At 33.1% G+C, this 23,460-nt stretch overlaps 1 pseudogene; it reads right to left on the bottom strand.

The window, feature by feature from the left end:
• Positions 1 to 1,068: 1,068 nt before the first annotated feature.
• LOC127702646 (platelet-activating factor acetylhydrolase IB subunit alpha2-like) overlaps positions 1,069 to 23,460 on the bottom strand; it is a 35,604-nt pseudogene continuing 13,212 nt past the window's right edge.

Genomic DNA, 23,460 nt, shown 5'->3' with positions numbered 1-23,460 from the left:
TTATAGTTTGTTCTTATGTTGTACTGTTACACCACTGTCCCAGGTTAGGAGAGGGTTAGTGCCTTCACAATAGTTTAACCCCGCCACATTCTGTACGTCCATGTCCCAAGTAAGGAGCCTGTATTTCAGTGGTACTCGTGTATTGCTGTGTATCATAATTGTTTTTCGTTCATTATTTGGTGCATAAATTAGGCCGTTAGTTTTCTCATTTAATTGTTTTAAATTTGTCATTTCGGGGCCTTTTATAGCTGACTATGCGGTATGGGTTTTGCTCATTGTTGAAGGCCGTACGATGACCTATAGTTGTTAATTTCTTTGACATTTGGTCTCTTGTGGAGAGTTGTCTCATTGGTAATCATACTACATTTTCTTATTTTTATACAAGTACTAGAACACATATGCGACATCGCAGGTCCGTGACTGAATTAAAGTACTTACGCCTTATTTTTAGCCTGGATTTTAAGTATTCGTATTGTCATCTGATAAAGTCATGTTGATTAGAAGGTGCACATTTCCCTCTACTTTCAAAATCGTTCTGTTTCAACCCGTCCTGGCTTTCTTACTACAACCGGGGTTAATCAGGTGAGGGGGTGTGCTCGTATGTTTTATTGCAATGTTATTATTCATGTTTTGAGAAGGTTAACTTTCTGGAAGTAAGTCTTGTCACGGCCAGGCTTAGGAACTGGGTAAGCAAATGCTCACATTTAATCTGTGCTGATACAGTGCTATACACCATAACTCATGGTGGTGCTCCTAATGAAAAGAGCCTTATATGTAGCATACATACTACATGTGACATATACTATTGGTATTGGTATCAGATTCGACCCGGAACTTGTTAACTTTTGGAAATTTTATATTAATTATGTGGAAAACAAAAGGGACTGGAATGGAGTAATTTTTAATCAACACCATTGTCATATATTAGTTATATATAAAGTTGAATTAATTGATTCATCGTTTAAAGTCATGCCGGCTAACACATTGGACCTCGTTATTTTAGTAGTATAGATAGATCTGATAATACTCGCAGTTACTAACAGTAAGTTTAAAACCAATAACAACTAATAAAAAAAAGTATGTATGTAAGACTAAAATATCTATCAGTACACATCAAATATCTAATGGATTTAGTGTAAACACGTCATTAACAGACAGAGAAAACATGACATTGTGCAATGCCAAATTATAGGTACTGTAAATTCAGAAATTATTGCGTGCATTAATTATTGCGATTTTTCAAGAATGGACAAAAATGCAAGATAAATTATTGCGATATCATGAAAATCTGCATACAGATATATGTAGCAGACATCAGAATGCGAGTTCTTATTATTGCGATAGTTACCCAGTCGCATTTTTAATAAAGACCTCGCAATAATCTCTGAATTTACAGTATATACAGATTGTAGAACCGTGAATGTGCATATGTATAAAACAATAATATTTATTTTGATTTTAATTTACTAATAATAAAATCAATATTTATATCATTAAAAACAATATTCAAAGATCTAATTACAGTGTTGAATTGATAACATTTTAGAATAACTTTATTTAAAAAGTAAAATCACAAAAATACTGAACTCCGAGGAAGATTCAAAAAGGAAAGTCCCTAATCAAATGGCAAAATCAAAAGGCTTTAAGTTCAAACACAGCAAACGAATGGATAGCAACTGTCATATTCCTGACTTGGTACAAGCATTTTCTTATGTAGAAAATGGTGGATTGAACCTGGTTTGATAGCTAGCTAAACCTCTCACTTGTATGACAGTCGCATCAAATTCGATTATATTGACAACGATGCGTGAACAAAACAAACAGACACAATATGTAAAGGATTGATAGCTCTCTCTATGGTGATCCACGAAGATTGGATTCAAGATCTAAACTCTTCAGAACACACAAGATTTAATGTTGTAACTCCTTGTAACCTTGAAAATCAGAAATGATAAGACTCTCCCCATAGAAAAACATTGGAAGATAATGATGAAAAGTGTATGCACAAATTGAGGTGTGCAGATACCAGGTTTAATCTTTAGTCATGTTAATTGTTATCTTGATCTTCATACTCTGGCCTTAAATTGAGTAGTATTCAAGCTCACTACATGGTTAACTATAAATTTGATTCTGCTTGGACGGATGACTTTACTTTTAATTATACAGTGCCTGAAAGTGTAAACCTCCTGAATCATTTTATGTCTTTGGTCTTTGACTCGATTATAAATAGGACTTCAGCTGTCTTTACGGCCCAACATGAAACAAAGTACAGTTTGATAAGTTTTTTTGCATACTAAATGCAAAACGGGAAAGTATAATGTCTTAAAGTTTTAATTCTCCATTATCAAGTTATGTTATTGATCTTTTTCGACTATAGCTAACCTATAAATCAAACAGGATTCGTGCTCTATCTGTTGCACAGCTTTATTGTAGATTGGATGCAAAATGGAGCTGTAAAGTGTCTACAAATGGACAATAGAAATATTGCATTCCTTAAAGAACTTGTTTGTTTATAAATGGATATAATAATGTTAATTTAGAGCACACATTGAATATTTGATCAGTAAGTACATGTTGTTTACTTTAAATGATATTTGTATTAGCTACACATATTACATTGTTCATAAAAGGAAATATACATGCAAACAATGTAAATAAAGGCAACAGTAGTATACCGCTGTTCAATAGTCATAAATCGATTTAACCGAAACAAATCTAGCTCACAAACCAAAACCGAGGGAAATACATCAACAATCATACATAAATTTATATTGCACATGCGAGATCTGTTTTTCCTGTGAAAAATAAATGCACCGCATATTGTCAACATCTTGTTGAAGCACTGCTCCACGAATAATATAAATGATATTACAAGTGTAAATTTGAAAAAAATAAGTGTATAGAACCCCTATTACTCCTCATCTGAGGTTATGGAATCAAAATAAGTATTAAGAAAAATGTGAACTTATGTCATAACCCATTTAGGTGTTTGTCCATTTAAATGTAAATTTACATAATAAAACTTGAAATTGAACAAATCAACTACCTGAAAATCGGTTAACTCATAAACTTTTTCGGGTGAAAGAAGAAAAATATTTCATATAGTACACACAAGGCGATTTAGTTACAATTCACTGTAGGGTGTAATTTGTACAGTCAATGCTGTAGTTTGCAGTAAATTTAAATCTAAATAATACTCTGTATATTCTGTAGATAATAAATGACAGGGTTGTAATCAAAATTGTTATTACCTTCAATCAACAGAAATCACCTTATTTGACAAAAAATGTATCTAATTTAGCAAAAGTGATTTTAAACTCAACCTTATTGGATGTGCTGTATATCAAATATCAGCACTTTGTTTATAAAATCAAAACAGCGTAAGCGGACTTGTGATGTCTATAAGGATAATTGGCAACTCTATAACTTCAGAAAATAATAAAAAGTCAATTGCTATAAGGGTTAAGATTTGCATCTTTTTTTTTAATATACTATTACCTCCTTTATCAACCTTTGACAGTTGATCACACATTCAGATAGATGATGTTGTAGTACTCTGCTAATTATACAATTAATTGAAAACTAAAATATGTCTGAAAAAAAGTTATTATTATAAAACCAAAAACCATTAACCACCAAATCTAAAGGTTTATAACTTCATATTGCATTTATTTTTATCATACTGACAATACTTAAATATTAACTGAGTTTGCAAGTTTATCTTTAAATCTATAAATAAAACATGACAAAATTCAATTTTTAGTTATAGACACCACCACAAACAATTTAAGGTAAATAGTTAATGTTAAACTATAGCTAGGCATTTAACCTCATCTCTGTGAGGCTACCATCTTGGATATTAAGCTTTTTTCATAAGCTGATATTATCTTTTATTTTTTTGATTTTAAACATTTATACTATATGCATGAGTATATAATTTCATACAAATACAATTACAAATATCTTCAACCACCTTATTTTATACCTAAGAAAAACATCAAAATCTTAAATAAATTCATAAAGACATGATTGAATCTGTGGTTCAGCCGAAAGAAATTAATGAATTTGTGATTCAGACAGTTGAGGTATCATTTGGCAGAATGTTTTTTAACAGTGTGAAAAAAAGATATTTTTGTACATTTATCATATTTTATGCTATTTTGTGATACATTTAATAAAGATGATAAGAAGTGTTCTCATAATTTTTCCTGGAAAATCATTTATTCTTATACATATAATATACACACAAAATATAATATTTCTCATCAGAAATTTGCTTTACATAACCCAAGAGATATATCTACATTTTGAACTCTATATTTCTAGAAACTACAAAGCACAGCCTTACATCTTTTTTTTTTAAATTAATTTCAAATGTACAGTGTACGGAGACCAAATCTGCCATTGAAATATGGGTTTCATGACCATTATTCCCTTCAAAAGATTTATTCAATATGAATTGTGAAGAGATATGACTTTATGAAGTTGTTTTCCCAAAAAAATGGTTTCTTGATATAGAGGTCACTCAAGAATGATTCAAATAATTAATTCTCTTTATTCAAAATTGTAAAAATTAAACAAACAAAAACTAATGTTTGTAGAATTTTATGTTTATCTACCTAGTTAATAAATTCATACTTTCTTGTTTATACTGGTTAGTTACACTCCACACATAAATATTTGAAATAAAGAAATAAAATTAATTTATAAGTCAACCTAGATATAGAAATATGATCAATTCAAATGAAACAGAATCAAATGTATAATTATACTGTGTCATTCAAAAAGTACAAGCTAGGTCTTGTAAAATTTAGTCATTGTAAATTTAGGCTGTAACACATTATGCTAGAACAAATTAAGAATGTTATATGAGACCTTTCACAACACACTCATTAACAATATAAGATGTCCATCAGCATGAGGATTGATATGGGGTAAGATATGAAAAACTCATATAATAGGGCTCCTACAAAATACAATTAATAGGGACATGATCATACCTGGTCAAATTGGCAGTTTTTTTTTAGGATGTGATATAGAGTTTCAGTCATAATTAATATGGATATCATCATACATATTGTTTATGAGGTCCATACATTTTTGAATTTACAGTATGTGAAAATCATAAAAATTCATCTGAATAAACCTCCAACTCTTTGATTAGTGTCTCTTTAAACCTTCGAATAACAAGTCTAGTAACTTATAAAAGAAATTTCAAAAAACAAACTTTTTTTATAAAACTCGACCCTGTAATATATATGTCTATTGAGCTCTACTCAAATGGAACACATGCTTAACTTTTATTCAGAACAGTTATTCATTCAATCTTACCGTATAAACCTTTCATTAAAAGTACAATCTGATAAGTTGGTTTATAATCCAATAATGGACTTTCAATGGAGTTTATAAATATGTAGTAAGTATTAACTCTTTTTCAGATTTTGTTTTTTTAAAAGTTTTCAAATAAATTATGTAACTGTTTTAACATGTTTAAAATGTACTAGCAGAAACAAAACACATTAAAAACAGCTTCATATTGTGCATTTTCCTTCTTAAGCTTAAAAGTCCATTACCTTTAATGAGGACAAAATAAGATATCTCAATGATAAAATAACAGGAAAACTCTGATACCTTGTCTTGACATTAAAACATTTAAAGCACTAAGCTACAACACATTTTAATGGATTTCCCTGAAAAAAAGCATTTTATATTTCAAGATGCTAGCTAGGGATACGGCATGTTGGCTGCTTTATACAACAAATGCATACAAAAAACAAATATAATGTGACCCTAGCCGCTGCCATAAAGATCTGGACGACCTGTAGGATGTTCTCATTACGTTGTATTGTCTCATAGCAAATCAGCTGTGGAGGACGAGTGCATGGAAGTGTTTTCAACCTTCAAAAATGTCTGAAGCAAGCTCTGTACTTTTTCTACCAGTGGCTTACAAAACTTTATGTATCCTTCATTCGTAAAATGTAGGTAATCGTACATATCTTTTGAATCTATCAGTCCTTCAGAATTAATAAAGGTCGAAAATTCGGCATTCAGGAATGTGATATTTGGAGTGCTGCTTAATTTTGAACATAAGCCCTCATTTATCATGGAAATCTTTTCTCTATATGGATTGGGTTTTTCACCTTTTGGAGGAATTCCCTGAAATATATGAAATAATGAACGTTAAGTCCAATAGGATAAAAGTATTTTTAATATGTGTCAAGTTAAAGATTTTTTTTATCTTGAAAATGTTTTTAATGGCTATTTGAATAATATATATGCTTAAAGGTAAAAAATGTAGCTGCCATACATTATGTACATAGAGAGAATAAATGTAGCAACAGCAGTAATTATTAGTTGTTATGAAATAATAACTATGCCCTAGAAAATTATTTATCTGAAATGAAACTTCATCAGTAATTGTCTAATGCCACATCTTAATGGTTTTTTGAGGTTTATAATTTGGTGTTGATGGTAGAACTTTCATATTCTGTTAAAATTACTCTTTTTAAGAGTTTAGAACTTGACTACTAATGTAAGTAGTCTGTCTATAATGGGTTATTGTATCTATACATGTATGTCTTTTGGTAATTCATGTTGTTGGGTCACTGCCTCATTGACAAAAAATACTACATCAGTTATAATTATATTCATATTCAACGAAAAATTCTGACAGATAACTAGTGAATAGTGAATAATTATAATGTTTATCACATGATATATGGAGAACCAGCAGCTTATCAGACAAAGTAGAGAAGGTGCATATTGTATGCATTTAATTTTCAACTTTAATTTGTTATTGATTTGAGTGCCACCGATGAATTATGTGTCTGGTGTACTTTACTATAAGCCTGGTAGCTTTGGTGAGTTTATGAAGTACAATGTTTAAAATCAAATACATTCTGTGTATCCAAAGTCAGATATTCAAATGACATTACTATGTTAATGTCATTAAAATGCATATAAAATTTCTGCTGAAAATCAAGTACTCATTAATAAATTTATCAATGAGTCTGTTTTTTGGGGGGAAATTAAACTTTTTCTGCTTTTTAATTGTATTAATGCAGATAAGTTTTGGATTTAATGACAACTCTTTATAAAAAAAAAACTGATGCTAAACTAAAATACGAAATTTACCATGACAATTATTTGAGCTTGGCTCTGCCTCTCCTGTATGGCTTTGACAATGGCAAGAATACCTTCTGTCACTTCTTTGCTGTATGGTAATAATTATTTGTCCCAACTAAAAGAACTACGACCTGTAAAATAATTGTATATATATAAAAGAGTCTACTCATTCATTTGACTTTATAATGCACATGATAAATCATACTTAAATTTATGTTTAGTCATTCATTTGATACCAGCTGCATCATTTAATTGGCTACTGAAGAAGGTTTATTCTAAAGTTATCAGATGACCTAATTAAAGCATATGACTATCCACAGTGATGAACTTTTATTATTTAACAAATGTAAAAATTTGAGCATTGTATTACAACTAAAACCTTAAGTACAAAAATGTAATTGTGCACTCAGTGCAAGTAATTTTAATTTTATTATTTGTTAATTGAACCATTGCTTTTTATAAACTACATGTTCTGAAAATAAGAATCACACAGGTTTTTTAGTCATTCATTTGATTGGTTTGTGATAACAATGTTGCTCTGTCAATATGTAGAAAACATAGATAATATTGATTTCATGGTTGAATAACAAGTGAATGACTTTCATTGTTCTTTGAGCATATATGCAAATTCATACATGAAATTTTTCCAGACATCAAAGAACAAACCTATTATTATTTTTTGCTAGACCTAAGTACAATGTATTATATATTCAAAAATCAAAATTTAGATAGATAGTATATTAAACATATATAACAAAGAAAGAGAGAAAATTTTCTTGCAATAAAAATTCTGTAATAAGCTCGACTCCAATTGTTATCTTTCCGTCAAAGTGTTTGGTTTTAGGTGACGTTATTTGATGTCATTTGTGTGTTTGTTGGGCATAAAATCTATGTCAGTGCATTGAGCTATGGGATGAATATTCTAATGGGGATAAATTCCATATGACTGCTTCGATAACTGTTTTTAAAAGATAAAATTAGTATATTTCTTTAGGCAAGATTGGATCAAGAAATAATTGTAACAGGATGCTGTTACGAAGTCTCCCAAACGAAGCTCCTATAATTCGTAATTCCAAGAGTCGCCTGACATTGGGCAAAGTCCAGTGAAAATTGGTTTGGTCCAGTAAAGTTATATGCATTAGTGATGCCTGGGGACTAACCCTGTATATCTTTCAAATCATCTTGGCATGACAAACCAGAATATATATATATATGGGACTGACCCTATACATCATTCAAATGTTGGAGACATTACGAACAGGAATATATATGATTTAAGGGTGGGGATCTAGACCATGTACAAGATATTAGAACATTGGGGGTGGGGGGAACCCCTGGGGACTGACCCTATACGTCATTCAAATGGTCGAGACATGACGAACAGGAATATATAGGGTTTAGGGGTAGGGATCTCGACCACTTACAAGATATTAGAACTTTCTTAAATGGCAGGGGGTGGGGGTGACACCTGGCGACTAACCCTGTATATGTGCTTTATCATGACAAACCAGAATATATATTGTTTAGGGGTGGGGATCTCTACCATTTACAAGATATAAGAACTTTCTCAAATGGCAGGGGGTCGGGATGACCCCTGGGGACTAACCCTGTATATCATTCAAACCATCTTAGCAAGACAAACCAGAAAATATATGATTTAGGGGTGGCGATCTTGACCACTTACACGATATTAGAACTTTCTTAAATGGCAGGGAGTGGGTGACCCCTGGGGACTAACCCTGTATATCATTCAAACCCTCTTTGCATGACAAACCAGAATAGGTATGGTTTAGGGGTGGGGATCTTGACCACTTACAAGATATTAGAACTTTCTTAAATGACAGGGGGTGGGGGTGACCCCTGGGGACTAACCCTGTATATCATTCAAACCATCTTTGCATGACAAACCAGAATACATATTGTTTAGGGGTGGGGATCTTGACCACTTACAAGATATTAGAACTTTCTTAAATGGCAGGGGATGGGAGTGACCCCTGGGGACTAACCCTGTATTTCATTTAATGTGCTTTATCATTTAGAACATTTTCAATGAAAAAGATTGTGTCTATCACAGACGGTTTTCAATTTATAATCATTTGAAAAATTTTAAAAATAAAATCCCATAGGGTTCTTTAGTAAAACCCTCCTTTCTTTTTGCCCCTCAAAGTACCCCTTTATAAACCCCATTGCACAAACAAACCCCTGATTGCACCACTAGACATATTAGTCTAACATATTGTGGAACCCTAAGTTAATCTGACAAGCGGTTTTGGAGAACGGGTGCGGACAAGTTCAAATTTAAAAGAAGAAGAACTGAGCAAAATCAATAAGTCTTCCCAAACTTCGTTCGTTTGGGAGACTTAATAAAGACGGGTGTTTGAAAAATGTCAAACCGTCACAATTACTTTTAAATTATCAGTTCAAAGACGAAGGGATCCAGTTAGCCCATAAAACGTTTAAATGATGTTAGAAATCAGTATTATAAACCTTTGGCTGAACATCATCCAATTCACCATTTTCCACTCTCCATAAAACATGCTGTGTCATGTCACCACCAATACCAAAGTTTAAACTGTGTAAAGGTTGGAACATCTTCACCCATACCTGCAAATAACAACAACTGACTTCCAGTTTAATCGGGTAAATCTCTTTTGATACATGTATCTGGGTGTTAAAATTGTTAGTTGACTGGATGTTTAATAAAATTTAATGATCAATCAGTTTAGCGACAGTCTTTAAATTGGTAAACAAAATTGTATATTAGTCAGCTAGTACAAGTTGTATAAACTACAAAATAGTATACTATGTTTGATATAATTGTGTTGTTCTGTTGCATATATCACTGACATTTATCCCACACTTTCTATTATTCACATGAAATTGTAATTCATTGAAAGTATACCATGCATAAAGTTTTCTTGAATATTTTTATTAAAGGCTTAAACACATTTTTTACTAGAGGTTATTGATGTGTAAATTAGACTAATTAACTCACAAACTGAATAAAAGTCTGGATGACTTTTGTGGAAAGTTTGGGATTCAGCAGCCTACGAAAGTAGTTTACAAATGAATACCCTCTAAAAAAAATGTCTTTAGTCTTATATAATTCTGAGCCCTAACATTTCCTGTTTTTTTTTCTTTGAATTTCAACTTTTTTTATCGCAGTGAAATTGACATTTTGTTTATGGAAATAGATTATGTAACATGGTTAATTGGTGTGTAAACAAATTCTTACAGCTCATTCACAGTCAATTATTTGTGGATATGCAAAATATATAAGAATTATTTCAGAATCAAAATTATTAAAATCTAAATATCAAGAAATCAAACTGTTACAAATCTATTTTTTTTATTCAATCAGCAAACATTATTTCATGTCGGGCCTTTTACAGCGGACTATATGGTATGGGGTTTTCTCATTGCTGAAGGCCATACAGCTGCCTATAATTGCTAATACATGTATCCACCTCGTTTGAACTCTAGTGGATGGTTGTCTTGTTGGCTATCATAACACATCTTCGTATCTTTATATAATCACAATTATTGGTGCTCTTTGTTCAAACCTTAGTTTTTTATATTTCATAAAAATCAGTGTAGATGGCTGATCTTTTAAGTGTTAAATTTATTTACAACTTGACTACACTCTAGGTGAGAAAGACTGTCTGTTGATCTTTAGATGTGCTCTGATGGCTTATCTTGAGTGAATGTATTATAGTGTTGCGTTACTGTCCCAAAGACATGAAGCATGTATACCCATTTTTTTATTCCTAATTACTGATATTTGTTTAACGTGAGGGTACCCAAATTGCACCTTTTTTGACCGTTTTTTCACCTACGTTTATTTATGATCCAGACAAAAGTTTCCGTTCTGTGTTTATTTCGTAGATGTATCATTGTTTACTATATGGTTTCACCAATTTAATTTGAATCCATATTGAATCATAGAAAAATGGGTTAAACAGACCTCCAAACGATCCATGATTATGTAATGAGGAGTACCCAAATTGTATCAATGCTTAAATTCACATCCTTAAAAACCGAATAACAGATGTTTTGTTTTCAAATATTTAGAACAATTTTACATTAGTCCATGCTTACTATTAATTTTTTTAAGAAATGGATGCTTGTACCATATTTTATTTGCTCATTTTTTAAAGATGACTTTGTTTGGACGTCGCATTGCGACGTTTCCGTACATTTTACTTTTTCAGGGAACACTTCATCTGTTGATATATACTGTGAACGTTTTGTGTATATTTGAATATATTTACCTATGTTGAAAGACGTGCATAATGTCAAATCATAAAAATACAACTTGTTTAGTCTCTAAGAAAACTTGTATGATTTCCCGCTGCTATTTTTGCTAAATAGGTGTAATTTGGGTACTCTGTGCAATTTGGGTACTGTGACGTTAAACTATTTAGAAGGTAAGCTAAAATTTTTAAAAAGAGCTTGCAATTTTCATGTGATTTAGGCAACATATATACAATACATCTTTATATTTCTGTCCTTCTATTAAATGATGACTGAATTGTATTAATGTCATTCAACTAATGTATTATACTGCAGGTGTGCTATTTTCGCAGTCAAATTGCATTGACCGAATAATCATTTGTGATATACACATGAAACAAATGATACAGTCACTGGCCTTATAGTTGTTTTTTATTTGTAGGAGGAGGAAATATGGTAATTGCATTCACTTTAGCCATTATAGGTTTCACTTGACCTCGGCCAACTGTATACCCTAAATAATCAATAGTGGCCTGACAAAATTCACTTTTACCAAGATTAACAGTCAAATTTGATTGTGACAATTTATAAAAAGTATCATAAAATTTGTTAAATGCTCTTCCCAGCTATTACTACATACAATAAGATCATCAATATGAGCATAACATCAGTCTAAATGTTTTAAAACATTATTGATCATTCTTTGGAATGTAGCTGGAGCACTTTTAATACCAAACGGCATGACAGTATACTGAAATAAGCCGTCTGGTGTGACAAAGCTGATATTTCACGAGCACTCTGTGTCAAGGGTACCTGCCAATAACCTTTCAATAAATCAGATTTGCTCAAAAATTTTGCTTGTCCAATGTATCAATGCAGTCGTCTATCCTTAGAATCAGATAGGAATCAGATTATGAAACAAAATTACTTTTCTGAAATCAGTTACAAAACGAAAGGTTTCATCTGGTTTTGGCACAAGAAGACAAGGAGAGCTCCATTCACTGTTATTCGGCCTAATAATATCATTGTCAAGTATATATCTAAATTCTTGTCTGATAAATTCAAGTTTTAGTGAACTGAGCCGGTAAGGATGTTGCTTAATTGGAGAAGCATCACCTACATCAACATCATGACAAACAGCAGTGGTTTTGTTTGGCACATCTGGAAAAAGATTTTTAAAAAAATACCAAAGTTGTCAATTTTTCTCTGCGATCAAAAGTCAGATGTGCAAGTTTTGAGTCCAAATTTGACAAAATTTCTGAATTTTTCAATGTAACTGTCTCTTCCATAGTCTTAGAATCAAAAGATGGTTCAATTATATCAGGTTTGTTATGATCGTTCTCCAATTGAACCATGGCTAAAGTGGCAACTGGTTAACTCTCACCTTCAATAGTACGCTAAAAATATGGTTTTAACATAATAATATGACACACTCTATTTTGTTTGCGCCGACCTGGAGTTTTTACAATATAATTCAAATCATTGATTTTACTCTCTATTGTATAAGTACCACAGTATTTAGCCTGTAAAGGATGTCCAGGGACTGGCATAAATACAAGTACCTTATCACCAGGCTCAAAAACTCTGTCCCTGGCATCTTTATCATACCATATTTTCATCTTATTCTGAACAGGTTTTAAGTTGTTTTGAGCAATTTGACAAGCAGTATACATTTTTTCTTTAAATCTAGATACATAGTCCAGAGATTCAAGTCAGTGTGTTCGGTAAGCCATTTTTCCTTAACCAATTTTAAAGGTCCCCTTACAGTATGACCAAATACCAACTCAAAGGGGCTAAAACCAAGGGATTCTTGAACAGCCTCTCGGACCGCAAAAAGTAAAACGTGAAAACCATCATCCCAGTCCCTGTCAAATTGAAGACAAAAAGTTATAATCATGTTCTTCAATGTTTGATGAAAACGTTCTAAGGCATATTGAGATTCTGGATGATAAGCACTTGACCTATACTGAGCAATCCCTAACTGGTAAACGACCTGCTGAAATAAACCTGACATGAAATTTGAACCCTGGTCGAACTGTATAGACTTCTCCTACCGTGACAAATTTGATAAGAGCTTTGACAATTGTTGATGTCTTGATATTCTTCAACGGAATAGCCTCAGGAAAGCGAGTGGGTGTACACATGATCGTCAATTAATACGCATTTCCAGTCTTGGTCTTCGGTAAAGGTCCAACGCAATCAATGAGTACTCGGCTGAAAGGTTCTTCAAAGGCTGGAATTGGCAGAAGTGGTGCTGGTGGTATTTTCTGGTTAGGCTTACCGACAACTTGGCATATATGGCATGATTTGCAGTATTCTGTGACATCATTTCTAAGTCTGGGCCAGTAGAAATGCTGCAAGATCTTAAGGCAAATCTTCCTTATACCTAAATGTCCAGCCAAGGGGTTTTATGGGCTAGACCAATAATTTCTTGCCTATAGACTTTAGGCACCACCACTTGGTATACCACTCTCCATTACTCCTCTGGGATAGCATCAGGGGGCCTCCACTTCCTCATTAAAATGCCGTCTTGATGGTAATAGCATCCGGCCACTTTGTCTACTTCCTCCTGTGGTTGAGCCCTCTTGCGAAGCTGAAGAACCTCAGGGTCTTTATTTTGTTCTTCCACAAACTTTCTTTTGTCTAATGAATGGCTGTTCACGTCTGGCCATGGCATAATTACATGCTCGTTAGTACTAGGTGGTCTTATTATGTCCTTTTATGAGCCACAGGAACCGTCAATGTCGGCAAGGAAAGTGTCAGAAAGGTCCATATAATCATCCTGGTGTTCTTTTAAATCCTCATTTTGTTGTTTTCTTGCCATCGCCCTAGTAACAACACAAGCTGGATACAGTTCAGCATCATCTTCAGGTGATTTAACATCCACCACCGGTTCACTGATAACAATTGGTTCAGCACCACTTTGTTCCGAAGTTGATCATTTCATAGCAATATTGAAACCCCCTAAACAGGGATATTAGGACGAACACCTACAACAACTGGTCCAGTAATTAAATCTGACTTCAAATAAATACAATGGAGAGGAACATCTATACAACTTCACTCCACACCGTGTAACAAAACGGAGGCACCAACGGAAGTCTCCTCTGACAAAGGCAACACACCTTCTACCAACAAAGTCTGAGAAGCTCCAGTGTCCCGTTAAATCTTAATAGGCTGAGGAGTAGTATTATCAATAATAGAAACAAACCCATCAGACATAAAGGGTTTATAATCCTCCATGTAATCACAAAACTGGACTTAAAAGCCTGACTCGTAGGACATTCCAACTTATTGGTAACAACGTGTGTCGTACAAGCACTGGACTTGGGTTTAGTATCTCTTTCATTCTTCTTTTGGACTCTAAAACAATCAGCAGTCAGGTGACCATTTTTCATACAATAAGCACAAGTTAGTGACTTCTTCTCAAAAGGATCAAATTTTGGACTAGACATATTATTACTAGTCTATGATAGACTCTTATTCTGTGCAACAGGCTTACTCTCAGTACGCTCAAAGCAAAGCAGAGCAAAGCTTTAAAAGTCTGTACAGAAATTATATACGAACACGATATATAATTCATCTATTGACAAAGGTGTAATTATGTTTTGCTGGGATTGGTTAATGGACACGTCAATTTATAAAATGAGCCCTAAAAATACTACTATATTTGATATGTTACCACAGTAAGAACTGATCGAATTTTAATTACACAGTAATTATAATTATACAAGGCTAGGGTACCTGATGAGGATTTACGGCCTTGGTCAAAAATGACCTAAACAATATCCGAAACACCAGGTGCAGTTTAATCAATTTTAAATTATTAAGAAGGTTTCTACTTGATTACCACAGATCATTACTGATGAAAAATCATTGCTTATATGCAAATGAGTAAAACCTGATAATCTTCTTACACACACACCTTTCTTACACTAACTATCTTACATAAGAAAAGTCAAATCAGGTTACAATAGAAATTACTACAAAATAAATGTATATAGTATACACAGCAAAGCTTTAAAAGTCTGTACAGAAATTATATACGAACATGATATATAATTCACATATTGAAAAAGGTGTAAGTATGTTTTGCTGGGATTGGTTAATGGACACAGCTATTTATAAAATTAAGTTTTGACCTTTGAAACTTGTCTCAACAGTTTTGTCATCTAATTGTTTTTAAGTCTAAATGAACACACTGCTTGAACTCTTCTTATAACATTAACTGTCTTATTTAATCAAAATTGTTATCTTTTTTCGTTGACATAAGCCATTTATCAAATAGATCTTCTTTTTCCCTAGAAAATTCAACATAGGTTTGTGATTCAAACTTTTTATAAGACCTAAATTTCTGTCTATATGCTTTTGGCACTAGCTCATAAGCTTTCAAAAATTCCTGTTTTACTGTGTCATAATCAGAACTTTTTTCTGAAGAAAGTGTTGAGTAAATATCAGCTGCCTTGCCCTCAAAAACACTTTGTTGCATTGTAGTCCAATAAGGCTTTGGCCATTTCAAACTTTGAGCAATTTTTTCAAACTGTGGAAAATATTTACCAACTGTTTTGTTGTTGGGGGAACCAAACATATATTTTTTGCTGCATCAAAATGTTCTGATTTTGACTCTACTTTAGTGTTGCTTTCTACTTTGACCATTTCAATTTTTATTTTCTCCATCTCTTACCTTTCCCTCATTTCAAGCTCTGCCTGTTTTTCTTCTTTTTCTTTTTCCAATTGTTTTAAATTAAAATTCATCTTCCTTTTCTAATTGTTTTAATTTAAATTCATGTTCTAATTCGAGCTCTTTTAATTGGATAGCATCAACATTTTCGACCTTAAGTTATAGAGCCTCCTCACCAAAAATTTCTGCATCAACTAATTTGTCTATTACCATGATCACCAAATTTTTTATAATTTGTTTTCTTGTAGATACTCTAAAATCTATTTTCAGATGTTTAGCAAGCAACACTAATGCCTCTTTCTTTAATTTATCCAACCACTCCAGGTCTGGCGTTTTCAAAAATTTACCGGCAAATGCCATTTTGTTGAATTTTGTCGGTTAATTCTAATCAATAAAAAACTGAAAATCTATTTACTCTGAAAAAATTTTAATCTTAAATTTAAGTAAAGCCAGACGAGCCACCAATTTCTGTTACGGCCAGAAATCACCTTTAAATTGTAGCCAACAAAAGACACAAATCAATAATAAAATTTAACAAGATTTATCAGTCACAAGTTTACAAGAAATATTTATACAAATTGAAATGTCAACTAAACTGTTAAAATATAAGTCTGATCCTTTGTCTTTTCTTTATCCGGAATTCTTCTATTAACTGTAACGGAATACATCCAATAAGATCACAATCTAGTATGATGTAGTAAACGTAAATAAAAGTGTCAATTCAACAAATCCAGGGATCTTCGGAGAATCAAAGTATATAATGTCTAATCTGAAAGTCTAACTTTGGTGTCTGTATATATATATATATATATATATATATAGTTGTCACAGAAATTTCTAGAACACTGTAGAAGAGAAACTCCTAGAAAATTGTAGAACAGAAACTTTAAGAATACGGTAGAAGTATAAATTACACATCGTAGAGTATGATCATTCCAGAATTATTATGTAAGTCAAATAGAAAGTTCTAATCATTCCATCAATATCTATGATTGTTCCAGTGATTTCTAAACTGCACAATTATAACATTATTTTGTAAACAACTATAAGGTCACACAAAACAAATTAGACCAAGATAAATAAATATCATAATTACAATATCATAACAATATCGCCTTGAGTTGTATGAGTGAGTCGTATCTCTTTAACCAATCTTAGAGAACTTCATGTGCTGTATGAGTGAGTCACATATATATATTCCTAATCTTCAAAGAACTGCATGTGTTGAATCAGTAAGTCACCTTTAATTTCCTTAACCTAACCTTAGGGGACTGCATATGTTTTATGAATGAGTAGCCTATCCTTAAACTACCTGTAAGAACTGCATGTGTTTTATTTGAGATTCACCTATCCTATAACCTACCTCATAGAACTGTATATGTTTTATGAGTGAGTCACCTATCCTTAACCTATCTCAGAAAACTGCATGTGTTGAATTGGTTATTGAACATATCCTTAACTAACATTTTTATACATCATAGAACTGCATGTGTTTTATGAGTGAGTAACCTACCTTACAGAACTGCATGTGTTGTAAAAGTAAGCCTGCTACCTCAGAGAACTGCACAAGTTGTATGCGGGAGTCAGCTACCTCAGAGAACTGCATGCGTTGTACTAGTGGGTCACATATATCAGAAAACTTAATGTGTTGTATGAGTGAGTCAGCTACTTCAGAGAACTGCATGTGTTGTATAATATTGGTGATTGAACCTACCTTTAACATACATTTTTGTACATCATAGAACAACATGTGTTTTATGAATAAGTAACCTACCTCAGAGAACTGCATGCGTTGTAAAAGTAAGCCTGCTACCTCGAGAACTGCATAAGTTGTATGAGGGAGTCAGCTACTTCAGAGAACTGTATGCGTTGCATGAGTGAGTCAGCTACCTCAGAGAACTGCATGTGTTGTACTAGTGGGTCACATATATCAGAAAACTAAATGTGTTGTATGAGTGAGTCAGCTATCTCAGAGAACTGCATGCGTTGTATGAATTAGTAACATACCTCCAAAAACTGTACATATGTGTTGTATGAGTGAGTCAGCCACCTCAGAAAACTGTATGTGTTGTATGACTGAGTCACCTACATATACCATAGGAAACTGCATGTGTTGAATGAGTGAGTCAGCTAACTCAGAAAATTGCATGTGTTGTATGCGTGAGTCAGCTACCTCAGAAAACTGCACGTGTTGTATGGGTGAGTAACCAACCATAGAAAACTGCATGTGTTGAATGAGCAAATAAGCTTCCTCAGAAAAATGCATGTGTTGTATGAATGAGTCAACCATCTCAGACAATTGCATGTGTTATAAAAATAAGAAGATCTGGTATAATTGCCAATGAGACAACTCTCCACCAGAGACTAAATGAGATAGAAGTATACAACTATAGGTCACAGTACGGCCTTCAACAATGAGCAAAACCCATACCCCATAGTCAGATATATGAATAAGTAATATACTTCCAAAAACAGTATTTATGTGTTGTATGAGTGAGTCACATACCTCAGAGAACTGCATTTGTTGTATGAGTGAGCCACTTACCTCAAAGAACTGCATGTGTTGTATGAGAGTCACCTACCTCATTGGATCAGAGAACTGCATGTGTTGTATGAGTGTCATAACTACCTCAGAGAAATGCATGTATTGGATGAGTGAGTCATCTACCTCAAAGAACTGCATGTGTTGTATGAGTGAGTCACCTACCTCAGAAAAATGCATGTATTGTATGAGTGAGTCACCTACATTTGTAAACTGCATGTGTGGTATGAGTCACCTACCTCAGAAAACTGAATGTGCTGTATGAGTGAATCACCTACCTAAGAGAAGTGCACGTGTTGTATGAGTTAGTAACCTACCTCAGATCACTGCATGTATTGTATGAGTGAGTCACCTACATTTGTACAGGTCTCAGAAAACTGCATGTGTGGTATGAGTCACCGACCTCAGATAACTGCATGTGTTGTATGAGTGAGTCACCTACCTCAGAGAACTGCATGAGTTGTATGAGTGAGTCACTTACCTCAGAGAACTGCATGTTTTCTATTAGTGAGTCACCTATGAATACAACTTCGGGCTCTCTCTCTTTGGCTTCATACATAAATCTTTGATGCTGTAATAAAATATACCAAACTGAATTTTAAAATAATAAGTAATTTCTGTAATTCTCATTATTATTTCTTTTGCTTCTACATGTTATATGTAGTACAACATATAGTTGAATGAAACTTCAAAGTAATCATCGTCATGATGGTAATGATGGTAATGGTGAGGTGATCTCACAACCTTAACATGTGTACTAACCACAAAAATGCTTTGTAGCAATGCTCTCTTGGCCTAGTGTATTTGAAAAGCTCACAAGAGCTGGTGTTTATGAAGTTTACTGCATATTGACTTAAAATAAAAACTTTGAATTTAATATAAATGCCCTTCATCAGGGTCTATCCAGAGGAGTACTTCTTTAGCTGTTGCATGGTACCAAACGGTTAAGCTGTTGGTTACAAATGGTTTAGCTGTTGGTTACAAATGGTTTAGCTGTTGGTTACAAATGGTTTAGCTGTTGGTTACAAATGGTATAGCATTTACCACATTGTACTGTATCGGGGGTCCCAGCTGAGACAGTGATAATGTTAGGAAACAAATCATGCTATCATGTGACAATATGTTTCTTGATTGCAGAAATACAGCAAAGAAAATTTTAAAATATGTGTCCATTCAGTTTAAATATATATCATATATATATGTTAGGATAGGAACAACATAAACATGGTACTGTAAACAGGTATAAAACCACTAATTCATAGCCCCATTGCTTAATTTCTATGTTAAATAGATATAAGAAGATGTGGTATGAGTGCCAATGAGACAACTCTCCATCCAAGTCAAAATTTATAAAAGTAAACCATTATAGGTCACAGTACGGTCTTCAACATGGAGCCTTGGCTCACACCGAACAGTAAGCTATAAAGGGCCCCAAAAATTACTAGTGTAAAACCATTCAAACGGGAAAACCAACGGTCTAATCTATATATCTAAAGTCTGCAATTTCAAACATTAATGGCTTCTATGTCTTAAGTTCAAATAAAGTGGCAGTGATTTCATATCAAAACTATACCTTATCCTGACTTGTGCTGAAAAATTCAACCTTTAATTGCATATTATAGCGTACTTGTTCCCGAAGTTTGACAATACAAAAACTGGTTCTTCTGATCTGAACAACAGGCCAATCTGCCCTCCTGTTATAATTTTATATACTTCTTTATTATTCAAAAGAAACTTTCAACAAGGGTTCTACAGTGATCCCAAGTCCCGAAGCTTTCATTTGATACCAAAACTATCCAAATATTTCACCTATTGACAAAGATACAGCTATGCGTAGGAATTATTTTGTTTAAAATATGTACTACTTTCTTGTATGTTCTTTCGGGCCTGAATTAGTGGTTCTATAATTAAATTCAGAAATTAGTGCGAGGTTTTTATTAATGTGAATAATGCGACTGGGTGAGTATCGCAATACTAAGAACTGGCATTCTTATATACATCTAATACATATATTTATATGAAGATTTTCCTGAGATCGCAATAATTAATCTCATAGTTTTGTCCATTCTTCATAATTCGCAATAATAAGTGCACGCAATAATTTCTGAATTTACAGTAACAAACAAAGCCTATATATATACAAGTAGTGGTCTGTGAAGAAAAAGAAGCCGAATAACTTTTTAAAACATTTATATTGCAACCTTCGTGATTTTAAATGCAAAGGTGTACAAATAAAGAACTTTTATACATGTAAAATAAAAGGACGGGAACAAGTCAAATCGGCACCTATAGAAAAGGTCAAATCGGCACCTGGTCAAATCGGCATCTAGTCAAATCAGCACCTATTTAAAGTCATTTCTGCATTTGATAAATCAACTAGTACCTATTATGATTTTTACCGTTTTCTTTCCTTTTTATTGAGAATAGTTTTTTGTTTTTTTTATGTATATATATATTTGTTTTGCAGAACTTACAATTTCAGATGTTCAATTCGTAAATCATTTTTTTTTTGTAAATTGTTAAAAAACTCAGCACATGTAAGGAAGAATACACAATAAACAATAATCAGTTGGCTTTCTGTTTGAAGTTTTCTCAAATTTCTATTAAGGTATAAAACCACTAATTCATAGCCCCATTGCTTTCTATGTTAAATTCTGCAATTTCAAGCATTAATGGCTACTTTGTCTTAAGTTCAAATAAAGTGGCAGTTATTTCATGTCAAAACTGTACCTTATCCTGACTTGTACTGAAAAAATCAACATGCCTTTAATTGCATATTAGAGCGTACTGGTTCCTGGAAGTTTGATAGTACAAAAACAGGAACTTCTGATCTGAACAACAGGCAAAATGAGCCCTCCTATTAAAATTTCATATACTTCTTTATTATTCAAATAAAACTTTCAACAAGGGTTCTGCAGTGATTCCAAGTCCCGAAGCTTTCATTTGATACTAAAACTACCCAAATATTCCCACTATTGACAAAGATACAGCTCATATGCGTAGGAACTATTTTGTTTAAAATATGTACTACTTTCTTGTATGTTCTTTCTGACCGGGCCTGAATTAGTGGTTCTATACCTTAATAATTATAATGTTTTGATTGGTTATCACTTTAAAAACTTATGAACTTAATAAGTTATATCAATTACAAACAAAAACCTGTTTATATAAAAATAAGAAGATGTGGTTTGATCCCAACTCTAGATCTCCACAAGAGACAAATGACACAGAAATTAACAACTATAGATCACTGTACAGCCTTCAACAATGAGTAAAACCCATACCACATAGTCAGCTATAAAAGGCCCCAAAATGACAAATTTAAAACAATTAAAACTAGAAAACTAATGGCCTGATTTATGTACAAAATAATGAATGAAAAACAAATATGATATACAACAACAAACGACAACCACTGAATTACAGGCTCCTGACTTGGGACAGACACATACAGAATGTGACAGGGTTAAACTAGTTTGAAAGTGAGCCAACCCTCCCCTAACCTGGGACAGTGGTGTAACAGTACAACATATACATGTATTGACATAAGAACAAACTATAAAAATCATCTGAAAAGGGCTTATCCCATCAGATCAATCATGTACAAAGCAGAAATACTTCTAACAAAAACACAGAGTAGAGGTGGCAGGGTAGTTATATATCCCCACAACAAAAAGACACTAAGTACAGATCTGAGAGTACTTGCACTTACTGACAGCTAGTTCAAAGCCAATATCAAAAACTAATAAAAGAAACAAGAGTGCACACGCTGAAATGTCTCACCTTCTTTACTAATCACTGATATTATGTTGATAGTCCTAAATATAAAGCTTTATTACAACTGTCACATAAACTTAACATTAACCAAGAAAACTAAACATTGACCAATGAACCATGAAAATGAGGTCAAGGTCAGATGAGCCATGCCAGGCAGGCATGTACAGCTAACAATTCTTCCATACAACAAATATAGTTGACTTATTGCTTATAGTTTAAGAAAAACAGACCAAAACACAAAAACTTAACACTGAGCAATGAACTGTGAAAATGAGGTCAAGGTCAAATAAAACCTGCGCGACAGACATATAGATCATAAAATATTTCCATACACCAAATATAGTTGACCTATTGCATATAGTATCAGAAAAAAAGACCAAAACTCTAAATCTTAACTTTGACCACTGAACCGTGAAAATGAGGTCAAGGTCAAATGACACCTGCCAGCTAGACATGTACTCCTTACAATCATTCCATACACCAAATATAGTAGACCTATTGCATACAGTATAAGAAAAACAGACCAAAACACAAAAACTTAACTATAACCACTGAACCATGAAAATGAGGTCAAGGTCAGATGACACCTGCCAGTTGGACATGTACACCTTACAGTCCTTCCATACACCGAATATACTTGACCTATTGCTTATAGTATCTGAGATATGGACTTGACCACCAAAACTTAACCTTGTTCACTGATCCATGAAATGAGGTCGAGGTCCAGTGAAAACTGTCTGACGGGCATGAGGACCTTGCAAGGTACGCACATACCAAATATAGTTATCCTACTACTTATAATAAGAGAGAATTTAACATTATAAAAATTGTTAACTTTTTTTTCAAGTAGTCACTGAACCATGAAAATGAGGTCAAGGACATTGGACATGTGACTGACAGAAACTTCGTAACATGAGGCATCCATATATAAAGTATGAAGCATCCAGGTCTTCCACCTTCTAAAATATAAAGCTTTTAAGAAGTTAGCTAACGCCGCCACCGCCGCCGGATCACTATCCCTATGTCGAGCTTTCTGCGACAAAAGTCGCAGGCTCGACAAAAATCATGCATCAAAGACTAAAATATCAATCAGTACCACTAC

This window comes from Mytilus californianus, unplaced genomic scaffold (assembly GCF_021869535.1).
Source record: "Mytilus californianus isolate M0D057914Y unplaced genomic scaffold, xbMytCali1.0.p SCAF_5, whole genome shotgun sequence".
NCBI lineage: Eukaryota > Metazoa > Mollusca > Bivalvia > Mytilida > Mytilidae > Mytilus > Mytilus californianus.
Note: the sequence above shows the minus strand (reverse complement) of the source record. Positions and strands in the feature narration are given on the sequence as shown.